This window comes from Ochotona princeps, chromosome 9, assembly GCF_030435755.1.
Source record: "Ochotona princeps isolate mOchPri1 chromosome 9, mOchPri1.hap1, whole genome shotgun sequence".
In the NCBI taxonomy this organism is placed as follows: domain Eukaryota; kingdom Metazoa; phylum Chordata; class Mammalia; order Lagomorpha; family Ochotonidae; genus Ochotona; species Ochotona princeps.
This window is the reverse complement of record NC_080840.1, coordinates 55,067,335-55,088,020: the sequence shown is the minus strand read 5'-3', so window position 1 is coordinate 55,088,020 and position 20,686 is coordinate 55,067,335. Positions and strand designations below refer to the sequence as shown.

Genomic DNA, 20,686 nt, shown 5'->3' with positions numbered 1-20,686 from the left:
CAGGGAAGGTATTTGTCATTGCTGTTAAGACCACCACCACATGGGCTACCTGCATCCAATGTCGGAGTATTTGAGTTTGACTCCAGGCTACACTACCAATTCCATATTCCTATTAATGCACAACCTAGGATGCAGCAGTGATGACCTTGGCCATTCACATGGGAGATTTGGATTGAGGTCCAGGCTCCGGAGCACTGGGCAGTGAATACTGGATGAGACATCTCCCCTTCCTTTCCCACCTCTATGCCTCTCAAATAAAAAAAAAACAATAACTTTAAAAGAAGTAGAACTCTTATTGTATATAATCACAATAGTTAATGATATGAAGGCATAACAATAAAGATCTCCTGGAAAACATGATAGTATTCATTAATAATAGTCTGAATTACTGTTGTAAGCTTAGCCTCACTCAGAGACAATCATAAAGGGGATCAGTGCTGGGGTGGGTGTTAGAAATCTTAGGAATTTTTGCTAGAAAACAGGATAACGAATCATAGCCCAAGACAAACAAATAAACAAACAAATAAAGGAAAATCTTCAAAGAAACTTAGTAGGTGAGGAATCCAGCTTGTCACATCATTCTTGAATAAGCTGCTATAGAGACAGGGATTGGCAGTGTAAAGCCTTGCTTGCCAGAGAACAAGAATGGAGAAAAGTCTTGGGGCAGCAACTGGCAGAGAATGAAGAGATGTATGGGGAATTGGACCCTGGACACAAACCCACTGCAGAGGTTGCAAGTCTCCCAGAGATGCTGATAAGGATGTGCTGAATCCCAGACAGGAAAGAGCCTTGCTCTGCACAATCTACAGGACACTCATGTCTGGGGCTGCAGGATGCATTAGTACAAAAAAGCTGGAGCTAAGGCCGCAGCCTGACGTGAGTGTGATGGACAGCACCAGGAGTGATAAGGAGGAGTTTTTAGAAGGAGCTGTTTGAAGGCTTTCAAGCATGCCAAGCTCAGTAACCTGAGCCCCAATGTGCGACTGACTCCAATGAATGCACTTTTGCCCTGAAATTCCCTTACAGTGCACAAAGTTAAACTGTGTGCTTTAGGATATGTGTGAGCTGTTCTGGAATACACAGGGTAGGACAAAGACAGTGTTTTAAAGACAGTTGGGAGGTGGGTGCGTGTGGTCTACCTGGCTCAGTTAGCCACTCTTGGGGGAAAATATTTACAAATGAATATCATGTAAAAATTTGGAATAGCAGAAAAGCACTGAGAAGATGGCTGGGTGTCAGACTGCAAGGAGAGAGGAATAAGATATATTTAGTACTTATCTTGAACTAATGTAGCCTTCCTACTGGTCCTTTCCTGGGTCATAGCTTAATGGGCCACTAAAGAACAGCACCATCAGGATTTTAACTGGAGCATTTGTCTATATTCATTCTTACGGGTTATAGCAAAGGGGAAAGTCATGACTCCAACCCCTAGCGAGGCTCAACATTACTTTTTATGCCTGGAAGTAATCATCCTGTGGCTGGTGTTGGCCGCACATTGGGTTAAGCCACCACTCTGAACATGATGTTCTGTATTGGAGTACCTGTGATCAAGTCTTGTAGCTGCTTCAAATACAGCTTCCTAAAGGTATACCTGGAAGGCAGGAGGTAATAGCTCAAATACTTGGCTCCCTGGCACTCACATGGGAGACCCAACTGCAGTGCTAGTCCTCTGACTCTGGGTTAACCAACCCCTGGCTCTTGTGGGAATTTGAGAATATACCAATGAATGGACAGTCTATTTCTCTTACTGTATCAAATAAATAATTTTTAAAAATTGGTCATCAAATCAAAGGCTAGCACTGAGGCACAATGCATTCAGTCTTGCCCTCTGCATCACTAATATTTCATATGAGCACTGACCTGGTTGCTCCGCTTCTGATCCAGCACCCTGCTAATGCATCTGGGTAGGCATGCATGGTTCAAGTGCTCATGCCCTTATGTAGCAGACCAGATGGAGTTCTTAGCTCCTGACTTCAAGCTGACTTAGCTACTTGGAGGGTGAATCAATGAATGGAAAGTCTCTCTCTTTCAGTCTCTATGTGTGTGCGCTTGTGTCGTCCCTACCACCTGTAATGCTACCTTTCAAATAAATAAGTCTTAGATAACATTATTGATGGAGCACTTCAACTTTCTAAGAGCTAAATTAAAAGCCATCTGAAAAAGAAATCTGTAGGGCTGGCCCAGGCGCTTGGTGGGCTAATCCTCCTGCAGTGACAGCATCTCATATGGGCACCAGTTCAAGTTCTGAATGTTGCGCCTCAGATGTAGCACCTATTACATCTTGGGAAAGCAATGGAGGATAACCCAAGTTCTATGGCTCCTGCACTATTGTAGAAGACCTGGAAGAAGCTCCTGCTCTTGGTTTCGGATCAGCCCAGCTATGGCCATTGCAGTCATTTCAGGAGCGTAAACCAGCAGATGGAAAATCACTTTCTCTTCTCTCTCTATTTCTTTCTGTCTTTTTCTCTGTGTAAATCTTCCTCTCAGATAAAAATAAATCTTTTAGGGCCCGCCGTGTTAGCCTAGAGGCTAAAGTCCAGACCTTGCTTGTGCCAGGATCCCATATGGGTGCCTGTTCTAGTTTTGGCTGTTCCACTTTCTGTCCAGCTCCTTGCTTGTGGCCTAGGAAAGCAGTCAAGGATGGTTCAAAGTCTCAGGACCCTGCACCTGCGTGGGAGACCTGGAAGAAGCTCCTGGTTCCTAGCTTTGGATTGGATCAGCTCTGGCAGATGTGGCCACTTGGCAATGAACCAGCAGATGGAAAATCTTTCTGTCTCTCCTTTTCTTCGTAAATCTGACTTTCAATAAAAATAAATAAACTTCTTTTAAAAAATAAATCTTTTGGGGGGGCAGGGGAGGAAGGTCTTCATTTCCTTATGAAAGCTCTTGTGTCATGCAAAATGTGTATTAAATAAATTTGGGTACCTTTTTCTTTTTAAAAAAATAAATCTTTTAAAAAAGAAATGTGCTTCCCCCCCTTTTATCATTTTTTTTCTGGCTTTAAAATCTAGTGCTTTCCTAATATTGCTAAGATTTAGTGAGTTGAGTCAACTTAATTTCAGTTTTTTGGTTTAGGCACGCACTGTTTTAAGATTTCTATAATTTATTTTATTTATTTGAAAAGCAGAATTATAAAGGAGAGCTACACAGAAAGAAGTCTTTCATTTATCAGTTTATTCCCCAAATGACTGAAATGGCCAGTGCTGAGCAAGAAGCCAAAACTGAACAAGAAGCCAAAAACTTCTGGGTCTCCCACGTGGTTGCAGGGGATCAGGCACTTAGGCCATCCTCCGTAGCTTTTCCAGAAACATCAGCAAGGAGCTGGACCAGCAGAGGAGTAGCTGGGACTTGAACTGGCACCCAGAAGGAATGCTGGCACTGCAGGCTTACCTCTCTATGCATGTCTGCCATAGGTTTAAGTATTTAGATATTGACATCTCACAGACTTCTTAACAGAGAACTCCAATGCCATCACTCATTGAGCAAACATGCTTTGAACGTTTAATATGTGCCAGGAGCTGCTGTTGACACAGGTAAGATGTGTTTCTTGCTTCAAGTGGTTGCTTGTAAGATGTGGTGATGTCCTTTTCCCACCTAGACTTTTGTATCCAAATGGTCCCAAGAAAGAATTCTCCCAATGTCAATTGTGGATTTATCACATTGTTGAATACATGGAAAAGAACTTCAGTAAGTTGGGTTTAAAGGACAAAATGGACAATGTGGATTGTACAGGTGCATACCCTGCCCTGGCCCCTACAGCTCTGTGACATTGATCAACTAAATCTGGGCCTGTTTCCTCATTTATAGTATGGGAACAGTGAGGATTCCGTGTCATAAAGATGTTGAAAAACTAAATTAGACAATGAATGCACAGCAATTACTTGGGTATAATATGTAGGCATTTAACAAGCCTCAGCTACTGTTACATATAATAGTACGATGTTGGGCCTGGCGACGTAGTCTAGTGGCTAAAGTCCTCACCTTGCAAGCAGCGGGATTCCATGTGGGCACCCACTTGTATTCTGGTTGCTCTACTTCCCTTCTAGCTCCCTGACTGTGGCCTGGGAGAGCAGTAGAGGACGGCCCAAAGCCTTGGGATCCTGTACCCACGTGGGACATCTAGAAGAGGCTTTTGGCTCCTGGCTTCAGATCAGCTCAGCTCCAACTGTTGTGGCCACTTGGGGAGTGAACCGACAGACAGAAGATCTTTATGTCTTTCCTTCTTTCTGTAAAACTGACTTTCAATACAAAGAAATAAATCTTTTTTTTTTTAATAATACAATGTTGATATTCTTATTAGTCATTTTGTTCTGTTCATAGGAAAATGTTATTTTTAAAAATTATTATATTAAATATAAGCCTGGGAGCATGTTAAAGAACTGGAGTATGACAAAGAACTGAAATGACAAGAGGATATACTAGAAAGAGCTCTGGTGCTGGAATTTACTATGCCTGTCTAAACTCCACCATGTAGCATATAAGAACACATTAATCTGCAAAATGGATCCAATTATGCCCATCCTAGTGACTGTATATAAAATATCGTGAAGATCTAATGTAATGAGGCTGGTGAAAACATGGTTTATAAAGATTATTATTAAATCAGGACAGGAAGTATGTTACAGTGGATTGAGCCAATGCTTAGAATGCCCTTATCCCATATCCTAGGGTCTGGGGTCAAGTTCCACTCATGCTCGTGCTTTTGCTATTGTGCACCCTGGGAAGCAACAAATGATGCCTGAGGTATTGGGTCTCTGACAACTGGATGGGAGACTGAGGGAGTTCCGGTTCCCGACTTCAGCTTGGCCTAGCCCTGGTTATTGCCAGCATTTGGATTGTAAAGCACAAATGTAAGATTCTTTGATTCTTTTTCTCCTTTCTCTTTCTTTTATTTCTCTTTCTGAGATCCACCCCCACCACAGGCTGTGGTACTCATGGTAATTATTGATGACAAATGGGCAAAAAGTTTGATTGGAGTTTATAAATACTTAGAAATATTATAAAATTAGGTGAAAATTACATTTATAATTAAATAAATGGATGACAGATTTGAAGAAAACTTTGGAAAAATAGAAGACCTGACTTCCAATTCTTCACTTTGTCTCTAAACAATTCTGTTTGTGTGTGCAGATTATTTAACTTCCCTGTGGCTGTGCCTCTTTATATTTGGAGACAATTTCAAACACAGAAAAGTGGCAGAAACAGTAGAAGAACACTTACATATCAGCGACCCATAGTCTGCTTTTTTCAATTTCATTTGCATATTATGATACTCCTTAATTCATGATAAGGATGTGTCTTCCTAATCTACTCTAAGTTGAAATTGTTTAAGTCTAAATGCATTTTTATGTACTTAATTTATTAAGCATCATCACTTTGAGCCTACCTTAAGCATAAAACATTGATGTCAGCCTACTGTTGGGCAGTTACAAAGTCTATGTTATAATAAAGTGTTGCACATTCATCTTGTGTGCTGAAATTGAAAAATAGGATGCCTCTATGGGCTCCATGGGTGTGCTTTTGTAGTGTATAGTCATACAATTGTGCAATGAATCATTGTATATTGGGATCCCTCTGTGTGTGTGTGTGTGTGTGTGTGTGTGTGTGTATTTAAAGAAAAAGTAGTTATTCTCTCCTAACTTCCAGTGAGTAAATTTTACTGCAAACATAGTATGCCTAAAATTATCATTTTAGTGTGTGACTCTAATTCTTATCCTTTAAAATGTACATAGGTGGGGCTCGGCAGTGTGGTCTAGTGGCTAAGGTCCTTGCCTTGATCCCATATGGCCGCTGGTTCTAATCCCGGTGGCTCCATTTCCTCTCTATCTCTCCTCCTCTCAGTATATCTGACTTTGTAATAAAAATAAAATAAATCTTTAAAAAAATTAAAAAAATAAAATGTACATAGGTACTTTATGCTACACAAAGTTGTCAAAATGAAATGAAATATCTAAAAGGAGCTCATACCCATATTGCTATTCTTTTGTGCTACTATAGTCTTAATGATCTGTGATTATTTTAAAATGTATAGTATATGAGTGAAATGGCAATCTTTCCACTTGATTATTTGTAGTCGTTTTCTGTATTACCATTGGATTAGGGTTATTAAAAATTTTCACTATGGAATTTATAGGACACATTAATTTATGCTATGCAGGAGATAGTGGACAGGTGCTATACATATCTGTATTCTTGCTGAAATCCTGGCCCCATCATAACTTTCAAGATTCTTAAAAATGCAATTGTCACAATCTCTTCAATCAGTCCTCAAGAGACATTAATTGATAACATAGAATTCTGAGTGGCTGGCATGTGAATGACACCCAGCTATACAATTTCACATTTAATCTAGGAAGATGGGAATTCTAGTTGGCCTATTGTCTATTTGAATCTGTTTCTGGCTGGAATCCAGCTGGCTAAAATGCAGCTCTGGAGAGTTGAAGTGGGCAGAGATGGAAACAGAAAAAAAATAAGCCGGAGATTTAGTGTCAATAGGGTCATCCACACTGTCAGAGAATGCCTGATGTAGCTGTAGATTTGCTGCTGATTAGTATCCTAAAATTTCTCGATGATAAAATGTAATATGCTCCACTAGTTGTCTTCCCCCATTCTGTGAATCTGTAATGAAGTCCTGTAGCATGTACTGGATATATCACATTGCAGTTTTGCTTGATAGACGCAGATGCTTGATTTAATGTTTCTACTATTAGAAAAGAAGAAACAATGATAAGAATCTACGATGAATAGCAATCAATGCACACAACTAAGAGTAACAATCTGTGACAAGATTCCAAATAGGAAGAGAGCTCATATGAGAGGAGAATTATTAATGCTGGTAACGTTAGGGAAAGACATTTCTACGGAAGTAACCAATATTCAGAAAGGGGCGAAATTTGGACCTGCAGAACTGAGATGGGAGGCAGCCCCCTTTTCCCTCAGAAAACACTGTGAGTAAATGCTGTGTAATGAAAGTGATGTAAATTCAGGACATATTGTGCCTTGTTAGAAAAGAACAAAAAATGTGTAAGACAGGTGGGATTGCTGTAGTGGAAAAGAATGTGGAAGTCCTTAATTGCTGGTGCTTCATTTAAAACTGACAGCCAGCTAGTTCAGAACAGTTGGATGGTGAAGCATAGCTAAAGCATAGATTAATGGTGGCATGTTAGACTGTGGAAATAAGAAAATGTATAGAGTTCAATTTACAAGCATGAGGTGAGGCAGAACCATATTTAAGTATTTCTCTTTACCTACCATCCTTTTAAATCTCATTTAGGCTTATTTTAAGGGAAGAGCAGATTGTTTGTAAAGGATGTGAATCATGCCATCCAGATTGAATGAATGGCAAAATAAAGGCAATGGGATGATGGCATGACCCTGAAAGACTAACCAATTTGCTCCAAATGACACTGCTAATGGTTGGCAGGCCTAAAACCCCAGAATTCCAATGACTTGTCCCATTGTGCACCACCTGCCTCTTTTTCCTATTGCCATTATTCAGCAATTTCTATTCATTGCTTGTGCCATGTGCTTAGTGATTTTTAAGTTTTCAAATGTTATCAAGAAAGCACCAAACAGAACACCCATTGTAACTAATTGGCACAGTATGAAAGAAAATCATCATCAGAAGCCAATGAAGTGTCCTAGAATAAGCTTGCAAAGGTGCTATGACCATGGCAGAAGCAATTGTGCTACGGTATTAACTGGGGTGGCACAGTGACAGGTAACTATCTCTGGGACAAAATGGCTAAGGAGCATAACAATGTCCAATTATGGAGGTGTCTTATAGTCTTATATTTTCTGTCATTTTTATGTCAAAAAAGTGACTTTATGACAGAATATCTTGATTGCACTGAAAGCTTTTTTCCACTTTTTTTGTACACTAATTTTTCTTTTCCCTAAATGGCCATACTTCTCCAATTCCAGAAGTCTTTGCAAGGCAGGTGTAAAAGAAATAGAAGCCTGAATCAAGACCTAAACCTAGATACCTTCAATTAAGTTTAGGAACTTCAGTTCATGGTTTAGTCCCTAATCTCCAGTTAAGGACATAGACTGGTTACCTAACTTGATATGGAAGAAAGAGACCCAGCTTGAAGCTTGCAAGCTCCAGTTCAACTTCTGTGTTTGTGCAGTTCATGCTTATTGATCCAGCTATGTATATCTTTTCCCCTTGTTTCATTGTACTTAATATCACAAATCAGTTGTTAGTTATTCACTAATTAGACTCATGTTTGGGAATCCTGAGTGAGATATAGATTATAGATGCTGTTAGGCTGGTATTACCTCCATTCAAACCAGGAAACATGCTCAGAAAACTCAGTTTGATCAAATAAAGCAGGATAAAATATTCATTGAAAACTGAATAGAATCCATCTCTTTTGAGGAATCAAAATCCTGTAAGTATTCATGGGCGTTGCAATTCCCACAGATTTTCAGTAGCAAGATGAAATTTCAATTCTAAATCTTGCCAACTCCAACTCTGCATTCTTTGAATGCTACTGCCCATTGTAAAGCATTCTCCAGAAATTCACGAGGGATCCATGAATGTTTTTGCACCAAGATGGACATGTTTTTTAAAGTGCATGTCTTCATTCTTATTTATTTGAAAAGCAGAGAGATGGAAAGAATGAGATCTTCTACTAGTTGATTCACTCCTCAAATACCTGCAACAGGAAGGGTTGAGTCAAGCAGGAGTCAGGAACTGTCAAGGTCTCCCAAATGAATGGCAGAGATTCAAGTACCTGATACCTGAAATGGTGCCCGTTCTCAGGAAATCAGAATACAGAGCAGATGCAGGACTCAAATCCAGGTGTTCCCAATATAGATGGTGGCATCTCCAGTGGTACCTTAACTGCTGTGCCAAACAACTGCCCCTAGATACATCTTGTAATTTTATTTACACACAAACCTTTTGAGATCTTTCGTACAGTAAAAACATTTTAATGGCAAGCAGAATCTTCTACTCCTAATAAAACTATACTAAATCCTGGAAACTGTCTATTGATTCAAAGAGGGCTTAAATAAGGAACAGCTTCCGAGTTTTGAAGAGAACATAATATAGTTGAAAAATATTTTTAAAATGACAAAATAATAAGTATTAGGAAGAAAAGCACAGAATGGAGAGACCATTCCCAAGCCCTAAAACTGATACTGCCTTGTCACTGGGCATTATGATCATGTGCCCAAATATCCCACTGTGTTCTGTGAACACATGCGATTATTAGATGTCAGTTAGAGATAAAGTAATGATTTGCTTTTGCATTGAAGACGGGAGAGTACATATCATCTGTAAAATAAATCACTCCTACATTCTGTAAATATTTTTCAATTAACGTCCTTCAAGAATGAGGCTGAAGTTTTAGGAGCAGAGCAAATTCGTATTTCATCTCTTCCCAACTTTAATTTTTTTTCTACATTTTGTGTCCTTCTCTGTCAACATTCTCTAAGTTGAAAAGAAAGAATTGTAACCCTTGGCAGAAGTAACTTCAGGTTACAACCTGAAAATTCATTACTTAACTCCAATTAGAAACGCCAGGTTGTTACTTAGCAAACCGTTCTTTCAATCTGAGAAAAGATCCTTTTTCTTGTATGAGCAATATGTCTTTTATATAAAGATATGATCATAGTGGAGTATTCATTCTAATGTCTGTCAATGCTCAGAAAATTGGATTTTATCAGTTTTAATCCTATTAAACACGTCTAAATTCATGTATGTATCCATGTTTGCATTATATTTAAGAGGTCCCAAGAGCAGCCTGTAGTACACAGACATTTGTCCCATAGCGATCTCTGTGGCTTTGGAAATGTACTGTGCAACAAAGAGACTTTCTCTCAGCACTCCTCTTCCCCTGAACTGCAGCTCCTTCCTCTGTGTGCTGGACTCAATGCTTCGGTGGAATCCTTTTCGTCTTTCTCCCTCTCATCCTCTTTCAGCCACCACCAAGCTATGTTATTGTTATTGACTGCTTCACAATTTTTCAAAACGTATTTGAGTGTGGGGATCCTCCTAATTGTCTAATTCTCTCTTTACTTGTCTCGTCCCATTCCTGAAAAGCGTTAAGGAGGTGGGCTTTGGGTGCAGTGGCATACAGGCCATTTGGACGTCTGCATCAAATGTAGAAGTGCCAGGGTCAGATGTTGGCTCTGCTTCCAGTTCTAGTTTCCCATGAATGCACACCCTGGGAGGGAGTGGTGCTGGCTCAAGTGCTTGAGGGTTCTGGTCACCCCGGTGAGAGACATGACCTGAGTCCTTGGTTTTAGTATTTGGAGAATGAATTAACAGAGGGAAGATGACTGACTATTTCTCCATCTGTCAAATAAATCAAGGGGTGGGGTGGGAAAGGAGGGAGGCCCAGAATGGAAGAAAGGGAGAGTCATACTTTCTCTTCTTTTCCCCTTTTCTAAATTTTCTCTCTCTTCTTCCTTGTTTTCTTTTGCTCTCCTCTTCTTTGCCCATGTGGCTCCTTTGACTGTATTTCCAAACTGCATCTTTATGAGACTTAAAAAAAATCATATGATGATATATATATAATCATAATGGAGATATAAAAATAAGGACATTAAAAAAATAGTTTCCTTATAATAATGCTTTTTGAAAACCATAGCCCTGTTTCATAGAGAAAGAAACTAAGTATGAGTAACAGGACACGTTTGCAGTTTGTAAATGATGAGTTTGAACAGGGAACCAATCCTGTCCAGAGCAGATCCCAGGTTCTCCAACAGGGGGCTCTGTTGACATCTGTTTTATTTTATTAGGTTTTTTTTTTTTTTTAGATTTATTTATTTTTATTGGAAAGACAGATTGACAGAGAGAAGTAGAGACAGAAAAAAAAGATCTTCCATCGCTTCTCGGCCTTTTGGCTAAGATCAAGTGTAAAAAAAGATCTTCCATCCACTGGTTCATTGCCCAAGTGGCCGCAATAGCTAGAGTTGGACTGATCTGAAACCAGGAGCCAGGAGCTTCTTCTGGGTCTCCAAGGCAGGTGCTAGGTCCCAAGGCATTGGACTATCCTCTATTGTTTTCCCAGGCCACAGGCAGGGAGCTGTATGAGAAACTAGAATAACCAGGACATGAACTGACACCCATCTGGTAATTTGTACATGTGAGGGGAGCTACTGAGCTGTCTCACTGGGCCCTCATTAGTGTTTATTAGCTGATATGTAACTACAAAATTCTTTGCATTGTTACTGAAAATTTTTTGTGTATCTTCTCTTCACAGGTCACCTAGATATGCCTTCCCAGCAAGAAAGGTGTCCTATACTAGTTTGCAGACCTCTCTGCTTCCAAGATAGAAAAACACACATAGGAAGTTCTTGAACATAATGGATCTTTGTTTGGCTTGTTCCTTTTGGCTCTACTTAGAAGGCATATTACACTGTATTTTGATTCTACTTAGAAGGCATATTATACTGTTCTTGAAACATCAACCCAACTGTTGGAAAATAAAGAGGTTCAAAGTGTTTGATATGGAGCACATCCCCAAATTTCCTTTACTAAATACAGATATCGTAGATGATAAAGAATGTGATAACACATGGGAAGACTCTCGGTGTCCAGAATAAAAAATATAGCATATCCTATACTTTCATTCAGCTGTTATATCCCTTTAACTCAGCAGCATGAAGTTCTCAAGAGGAAAAAGGAAAATATGATTTGTAAGGGCCTCTCTTTCCGGGGACGCACTTCTTGTAGCATGAAAGATAAATGCTAAAGTTTCAACAATTTCTGGACACACTGCCAAGCACAACTGCCTGCTCAGACATTCTGTTTTAAGGAAGATTGATGATTGGCAGATGAATGCTAAGGGGAGGTGTTATACTGGCAGGAAGTCTATATAAACAACATGTTATCGTGTAGCAAGGATTTTCTGCTAAGTCCTGTTAGCAATGTAAGTTTGGAGATACTCTCCATAGCTGTGTACATTTAAAGTAACATATATAAATGCACACTCTGAATGTAATTAATCTTTTGCTTTTAACCATCTCTGTGATAACTAATATCTTGTGGTAGTTTATCCTTCCTTTTCTCTTAAAGTAGTATAGCAGATGTTGCCTGTAAGGTTTTTTTTTAATTTATTCATTTTCATTGGAAAGGAAGATTTATAGAGAGAAGAGAAAGAAAGAAAATCTTCTATCTGCTGGTTCACTCCCTGAATGATTGCAGTGACCAGAGTTGAGCCGATATGAAACAAGGGGCCAGAAGCATCTTCAGGGTCTCCCACATGGGCACAGGGTACCAAGGACTTGTGCCATCCTCCATTGCTTTCCCAGGCCACAAACAGAGAGATGGGTGAGAAGTGGAGCAGCCAGGACATGAGTTTGTGCCCCATGCTGTGCTTGGAGGCGGAGGATTAGCCAGTTGAACCATTGTGCTGGCCCCAAGCTTTAACATCATATTACAAAACTGATCAACACTCTTGGGAATTTAGGTTTCTATTTTGGTTATTAGGAATGTGCAATTATTGCTCAGATGTGATAAGACAAGTCCCTACCTTACATTGCTATTCTTCTTTTGTGAAAACATCTCTACTTGCTCATGAATGTTTTTGTCCATGTTAGTCTCTTTCATTTTTTTTAATTTAACAAGAACCATCTGAGCTCCCAAACCCTCCTCCTACTGTCAACATTTAATCTTGTGTTAGAATTTGATTAGTATAACATGAAATTTGTAAGTTACTTTTGAAAGATTATACCTTTTACAATTACAACTTTCAGCCAGAAATATGGTGTGTTCATAGAATAGAGGTTTAATGTAGTTACACCCACTATAGTCAAGCTGTAGCATATTCAAAACCCTTAGATTTGTATTTTAGAAATATAGAAATAAACTCTTGTAGATTTTCACCTGTTTTACAAAAAAAGAGTGTTAGAAAAGATAAGGTGGAAGGTAACATGGAAAATTACTTCTTATCATTAACAAAGGCTTAATGCCCTATTGTGTAGGAATACATGGACTTAATATTTTGAAGCAAAGACAAGCAATTCAGCTGCTGTATATCTGAAGTTGAGGTTAAGCAATATAACTGCTAAAACTTCTTTCTGAGAGTACTATAGACATGTTGGCAGGACTGAGGGAGTGATCCTTAGAAATACTGCCATCCTGAAAAGTTTTAGTTGTTTTCCTCTCTCTGGACTGGGACAGGTGCAAACCAGATGACTGGGGTTGGAAAGCGTATCCTTTGATGTATCCCAAGATCCTGAAAACTGCACTTGACTGATCAGTGGTCTAGACATATTTTCTAAGTGGTATTCCGTGCTTTATTAGAGAATTTCTCAGCCAGCTGCCCTTCTGAGGGACAAGGCATCAGCAGAATGTTCTGCATCCTTGGGTGGGTGCAGAGTTTGCAAAAGAGAAGAGCTCAAGCTGATAGTTTTAAGCTCTTTGTTGCTTTTGCCTTGGAGGTGAGGGACAGCAAAGGTTCAAGCCCTCTGTTTTGTCTAAGTGGTATATTGCTTTACCGATTACTTCTGGAAGCTTGACCGGACTCTCCATGGTGTTTTGCCAAGTGATTATTTCTTTCCAAATAGTGTGCCAGGCGGAAGGAAAAGGAGCACATGACCCTTAGTGAATCCAACTCCCTGCTGGGGTCCACTGATCTGGTCTTTTGTTCCTGCACAGCGCTGTGGTCTGGGGCTTGCTCTTTATTACCCCTCACAGGGGACCCAGGATCCTGCTCCTCCTTGCAATGTGGAACAACTGCAGGTCCTTCAGCTCACCTGATCCAAATACTTAAATGCTAAGAGCTACCTTCTTTTTCTCTTTCTCTCTGTCTCTCATTCTCCCCATATACATCTTTGGTGACAGAAGAAAATGCTAAAGGAAAATTCATCATAGTCAGAATTAGTGATTGCTATAACTGAGACAGACACATTCCTGCATCCTAGATCTGTATCCATCCATAACACCTATCAACCTTTCTCTTTCCCATTTATTGGACATTTAATGTCAGACATGCACTCAGCTTTCTTCATCTGTTTTATTTATAATACTCCAAAGTTAAATGCTCATATCTCCATTTTACAGTTACAGAGAGGCTGAAAGTTGTAATGGCTAGGTCACTTGTTCAAGGCCAGAAAACTAGATTTTGTCCTTGGATTACAATACAGGTTTGTTTGAATCTTAAACCTGTGTCCTCCTGCCTCAAAGTCATATTTCCAATTTCCTGTGATAGACTATAAAAAAGTTGAAAATGAAGGGAATATTTCATCTAATAATCAAGTTTAATTTTGTGAAATAATTTTACATTTTGCCTAGGTGGCATTTTTTCTAAGATTTCCCAAGGTAAAACCAACTGAGGTTTGTTGATTTTTTTTCCCTTTTCTCTCATATGGAGAGAGGAAGCTATGAGGAAAAAAAGGCATTTGTGCTAAACTCAGTGAATAGAGAACCACTGACTGGCTTAAGGGAAGAAAAACACCATAGGAGGTGGGGATGGGGGAGGATTTTCTGAAAGGCGATTTTCAGCTGCAAGCTTGAAGGATGAGTCTGTGTCAGTAATGAGGATGAAGAAGTGGGACATCCTACATCCTACACACAGGTATGTGGACTTAGAACCAGCAAGCACTGTGTGCCTAATGATGAACTCTCATTTTACACACAAGATAGAAAATTGGAGTATAAAGAGAAGGCATGAGGAAAAGGAGCTGTTGAGCTTTGGACCATAGCTGGAGGGAGTTCTGTTGTAGGGATGTGGTGGGGATGTGGTTGGAAAGGAGTTAGGGAGACCACAGATCTGATGGAGAGGGCTGAACTTCATGTTGTAGGGAAGGAGACACCATGTGGTAACTCTCGGATGAGACAAGCCTTGATGGGAATGCTATGGTGAGCAGCTCAGGCCGCAAGTGGTGGACAGAAGAGAGAAACAGAGGCAAGGTAGGAGACGGCTGTAATGTCCCACAGGTGAGACAATCACTGTATTCTGATGGTAGCTGTGGGCCAGATGTGAGAGTCATTTTAAAGGATCAGCTCACAGAATTCGATGACAGATGGGCTATGGGGGACCGGGGAGTATTAGTGAGGAAAATAAGCTAACACGGGAATTCCCTTCCTCCCTGGCGTATTGAGAATGAATCAAAAATATTTTAAATAGGAAACATATTTCAGGAAAAAAAATTTTTCCATAAAATATTTTTATTTCTTTTTTCATGGATCTAACCAAAAGTCAATGTGAATTTACCATATGACCATGAACTTAATTTCATGCATGATCTTTTTCTCCCAAAGTAAATGATGAAGATAAAAATAACAATCTGTTTGGAGGCAGCTTTTAAAACATTTTAATCCCCCCAAATTTACTCCATCTTTTCTCCACTGAAATATCGCTCAGGGAAAAAAAAGAACCAGATGTCCTGACCTGACCCAGTGGTCGGCCTCATCCACATGGCAACGGTCAGGGAAATCTCAATACTATATATAGCTAAGTATCAGAAATCCTGCTGCATAGATTTTGGCGAATAAATCTGCTTTTAATCCACAATGCAAAAAATATTTAAAGTAAAAACCCACAACTCTGTGCATTCCTATATGAATATATAATTAGGTAAGAAAATGATCAGTGTCCCATTTGCCACCTGTCTTCCCCATGATAATGGAAATTGTTGTGACAATCTGCTGGAATTGACATACATTTCCTGAAAGGAAACAGAGTTAGAGCCCTTTCAGCTTTCTGATAAAGCTTTGCACTCAGCAACTGCATGTCCAGTCAATAATATCTGTGTCTTTTAGTCTCTCCCTCCACCGTAAAGTGCATTATCTAGCTCTCCTCAACAGACCATTCAGTTTCCTTTCACCTCCGAGATGTGGCACCCTAATGCCCACCTAGACAGAAGGTCACATCCACAATACGCAGGAGGTCTCCCCATTCCCTTTTATTTTCCACTTGTTTGTGAGGGCTCCCCTATGTGCTTCAACACTTTTACAGCTGTTAAGTTACTGATGGGAACTCCATGTGCGTTACCGGCACAGGCGCTGTCAGGAAGAGACCAAATGTCAAACGGAGGTATGTAGAAGTCACAATAAATAAGGCTCTGAGTGTCTGCCATCTGGACCAGCAGATTTAGAATTTGACAAGAAACTAGGATTGCCTGTGGGCACTGTCTCTTCCAGCAAGCCCTTCCAGTTTCCTCAGTCACTTCCCATTACTGTTAGGGGAACAGAAACACAACCTCACCTCTTCAAGGTGTGAGTATACTCTTTCTCAGCACTTCTTTTCTCTTGTTCTCCTGCTTAATGCTGCATAAGGATGATTTGGGGGTGGTAGGGTGGGGAAATTCTCTCATATTGCAAAGGTCCTGTACAGGCACCCCCTGTGATGTGTCTGTCAGATCAGGGGCAGAGACTCCTGGGGCGCCCCTGCTGAAACCACACCTTGCTTTGCTTAGGCTGCCGTCATGCGCATCTCACAGAGGGTCATCTGACTTGGGAGGAAGAAATTTACTTTTTCCTGAAATATTTCTCCCTTAGTGAAAAACGGCATGGATGGGCCACGTGTGCCGTGCATGTAGTTCTAATCCTGATACAATCCGAGATACAAGCTGGCCTTTCTGGCTTTATTTTTTTAAAACCTTAGTCCCATTGTAAAGCCAAAATGGAATGACTGGAATTCCAAAAGACCTCAGCTTATGCACTTAGTCCTATTTTGGTTATGTAATATCAGGAATCAGATAATACTCTGTCAGACTAACTGCCTGGTTATTTATGAGAATCTTTTCTCAGGGAAGAAAATGTTTGAGATAATAACCAGAGATGAGTCCAAAGAACAACACTATGCGTTGTCTTAATATTGACTTAAAACACAAACACAAACACAGGATTTGAAACATGTCAGCTGTATCACAAAAACGTATAAACAACATGAAATATCATTTCACGGGCATCTTTATACAGTTGAATACTGAAATCACAAAGCCCTAGCCATAAAGCTTGTTATTCAAATGGATGAAACAACTCCTTTTTGAGACTAGCTTGTGTGCAGTCTGATTCACACTCTCACCTGCAGAGAGCAAGGACGGTGTTGGGTTTCTCCACGGAACAGGAGTGTCCTGGAGGAGCAAGAATTATCACACCCCCCACATAGAGGCACAAAGGTGGACAGGACAAGTCTATAGCAACTGACTGGCTCAATTTTCCTGGTTCAGAACTTAATAAAACTGAAAAATCTACTACGTTGATTCCTGTGAAAACAGGGTATTGATTTTTTTAAAAAAAGAATTTTATATCACAAAGTAAACATAGTATACTGGGCGCAACTTCCTTTTTTGTGCTCCGTTCAGTTTAATTTTGGTAGGTGCTTCTGGCACAGTGGTTATCCAGTAGTCACATGCAAGATGACAACACATTTTAGGTTGCTCAGGTACCGGCACCCGATGATCATTAATTTCCAATGACTCATTTATAATGAAAACCTTTTTTGTTTGTTTGCTTATAACTAAGCCTAAAACTCTATTTATATTTAATTAACACTTCAGATAGCTTGTGTAAAACCCATACATGTAGTGGCTTTAATTACCCATTTCAGAGATGCTACTTTAGTTTTCCATGACTTGTAAAACTTTCACAAACAGATCTGCAAATGAATTACCCCCCTCTGCTCCCCCTGCGGCTGCAAGAGGGTTATGTTAAAGAGCATTTTCTTCCTTCCTTTTTTCCCCTGCTTTTCTTCCAGCTCCCAGCATTTTCGTTTTCAAGAGAACTATTGGCAGCTCAGAGGGTAGCTGAAGCCCCTTCTCTTACGCAGTTTTCAAACTTTGGAGAAAACGCCAAAAAATGTCTAAAAGCACTTGGCTCACCAAAAATCAGGCACAATCTACCTTGCACAAATCGGTTAAGAAAGCATTTCCATCTTTGTTAGCAACCCAGACATCCAGTCCATAAATAAATCTTTGTACATCGAGTAGCAAATGCAACAGTTCGAAAGTGAATTCTGATCGTGAAAGCTAAAATAAATGCTTTTAACCTTCTCTCTCTCTCTCTCAATGAGAGATTTATGGCTCCTATTTTGAGGGTGTAATGGGGACACGAAAAGGTACAAACATGCTCCAAAAGACATTTTTTCAACTACACCTTCAAAAGCCAGGCAGGAGGAGTGCTCCTTCTACAAAGAGAGACAAGCATCGAGCTGTGTGCGCTGTTATCTATGAGTCGTACAAAAGCTTTGACACGTGTGCTGCGCTAGCATTCCATTCAAAAACTACGTTAAAAGAGAGAGGCTGAGAGAAGCATTCACCGTCTTTTCCTTTACCTGAACCAACTGCCTTCCTTGTGGCTGCTGAAAACGACTCCGTCCTCTTCTTCCCCAAGCAAAGTAGTTCTATTGCCTGCAACTCTCACTTGGAGAAGACCACACAGCTCCAGCCAGGCAGCTTTCCTTCTCTTAATCCCCACTCGAATGTGATGACACACACTAACCCCAACCATCTGTTGAAACACGTCCTCAAGCACTCAGCACAGTGGTGTGTCAAGACAGGCTGCCCAATCCAATTGCTGAGGCTGGGTGTCTCTTACCGATTGGAGGCTGAGGGCAGGACTGAAGCTGCAGGTCTGAGAACTCCCAGCCAAGTAACCTGAGATTTTCGGAGAGAAAGGGACTGTTCTAAAAGGAGGAGAAGTGGGAGGTGCCTGAGCGAAGGTGGAGGGAGTGAATTGCCCCGGTGGCCAGTTGTGCGTTACTTTTCACAACTCCTGGTGTAGCCCTTGGGGACGCGGGGGGGGAGGGAGGGGGGTTCCTCAAGAGGATGCCCGGAGCCGCGAAAGCTTCTCTCCTACTGATCCACGGAGGACAATCTGCTCAACAAGCCACTCCCCCTCCCCCGTAGGAGAGAAAAAGATTCATTCTGACACGCGGATCAAGTGTTAAAGTGGGAGTAGTTTGCAGTGAAATGTGACATCTACGTTTTGAAATCTAAACTCCCACCTTCCTAGGAGTAGATCTCGGCAGGCTTCAGCATTCCTGGACTGGAGGGAGCCTCGGTGTGTTTGTGTGTGTTGGGGGTGGGCGGGCGTGGGCGTGGCAGTGGGAGGGGGTGGGGGGAAACACGCCAACTGCATAACTTCTCCAGGACCACGCAGAGCTCTTCCCTGCTGGTCACAGGTTGAACTTCAGAGTCAATGAAAAATCATTTTCATGGCTAACCGTGTAAAACAGCACACGCTCCCTGACATAAAAATGGCTTTTTACAATCACATGCTGTTTTCACAGACATCTCTTTGTAAAAGCACTTAGTGCTAGAGGCTGTACCCTCTGCTTGCTTCTGTTTATTGGTTTCTAGTTAATGACACTTACAATGTCCATATAGCTCATTAACAATTTTGCTCTGGAAATGTTTTCAAGTTTTGACTTTCTCAGTACATCTTTTTAAGTGGGGATTATTATTATTTTTCTAAACAGGTTCATAGAACTAATTACTTTGATAACAATCTGAACCACAAAATGGTCATACTCATTATGGTACTTTTAAGAAGATACCTGGAAATAGATTAATAGCTACGAATGTTACCATTTCAACAACTCCATCCAGTGTCCAGGGAATTTTGGCAATCAAAGAAAAAGCAAGTTTTAAGTACACCAGGTCCTTAGCAGTATTTTCTGGAACCAACATTTTAAATATTACATTTTTTGAAGCTTTTGAACTGGAAGGGATATTGCTTGGTGAGGTGAGGGCTCTTTACACTTGAATAGAATATTAGAATTTAAACTATCAATATCGAATTCTGGGATTGCTGGTGCACAGAAACAGTGTTCCAATTTCTCACAACATGGACTTGATTAAGTTGTTTTTGCAGGGGTTGTTATATTTACTGCTGGTGCAATTTTGTGAAGTGCTGGGTTAGAGAACTGTCATTTTCAGATAGGGAATGTTTGCTATAGCTGGATTATAGGGAAGCAGGAAGGAAAAAAAAAAAAGGAGTAGGAGGCTGAAGTCCTGCCTCATTTGCTCGTTTCTTCCCAGAAGTGCTTGTGAAGTATCTATTTCACAATACAGAGTGTGTTCTCTAAGCCTGGGCTCCTAATCACATCAATCCAGAGGCATCATCAACACAAACACTCCCAACAATAGCAAGTGGCAGGACAGAGCGGGGCAAACTTCCCTGGGGCACCATAAAATTTTTTAATAGTGCCAATTATTGTAAGGGCAGTTATTCTCCTTTGCTTTTGAGAGGGTGGGGTGGTGGTTAATCCAACCAGACCTGTGTCTGGAATTCTGGATGACCTGCACTATGGAATTTGAAGACCCCGGAGACATTATTAAGGTAGTTTGCATTCCCTTAAACTGTAAACTGAGTTCCAAAAGGAAAACTTGAGAAACTTGTAGAGGTGTGGAATCAATGTGTTAACAGCATTGTAAGCATCCTTTCTTCAAGACATTTCCCAAATGGGCCTGGCTGGGACCTACGTTACAGTTTATAGTGCTTTTTAACGTGAACATTTAATTCCATTCTTAATTATAAATCTTTTCATTATAGCTCAGTCACCTCTCTTTTATTGATAACTTGGGCTGTTTACTCGGCTTAATACGTACTTTAAAATGCATATAATGGGTCCTAGCCACTTGCTAGGATCTTAATACCTAGTATGTTCAGGGGCTATAAAGACCACCTCCGAAAGTGCTGCACAATGAATCCACAGAGGCATGTTTTTCCTTGTTGGGCTGAAATGCTTTTCTTGGGGAAAATAAACTCAAACAAAAACCT

The 20,686-nt window shown here is 40.4% G+C and overlaps 1 protein-coding gene across 1 annotated transcript in view; it reads right to left on the bottom strand.

Annotated features, from left to right (window-relative positions):
* SULF1 (sulfatase 1) overlaps window positions 1-18,506 on the bottom strand; it is a 167,831-nt gene extending 149,325 nt beyond the window's left edge. Inside the window, exon 1 of the mRNA XM_058668715.1 lies at window positions 18,237-18,506. The gene's annotated coding sequence lies outside the window, so the exon portion shown is untranslated. The remainder of the gene's footprint in view (window positions 1-18,236) is intronic.
* Window positions 18,507-20,686: the final 2,180 nt, after the last annotated feature.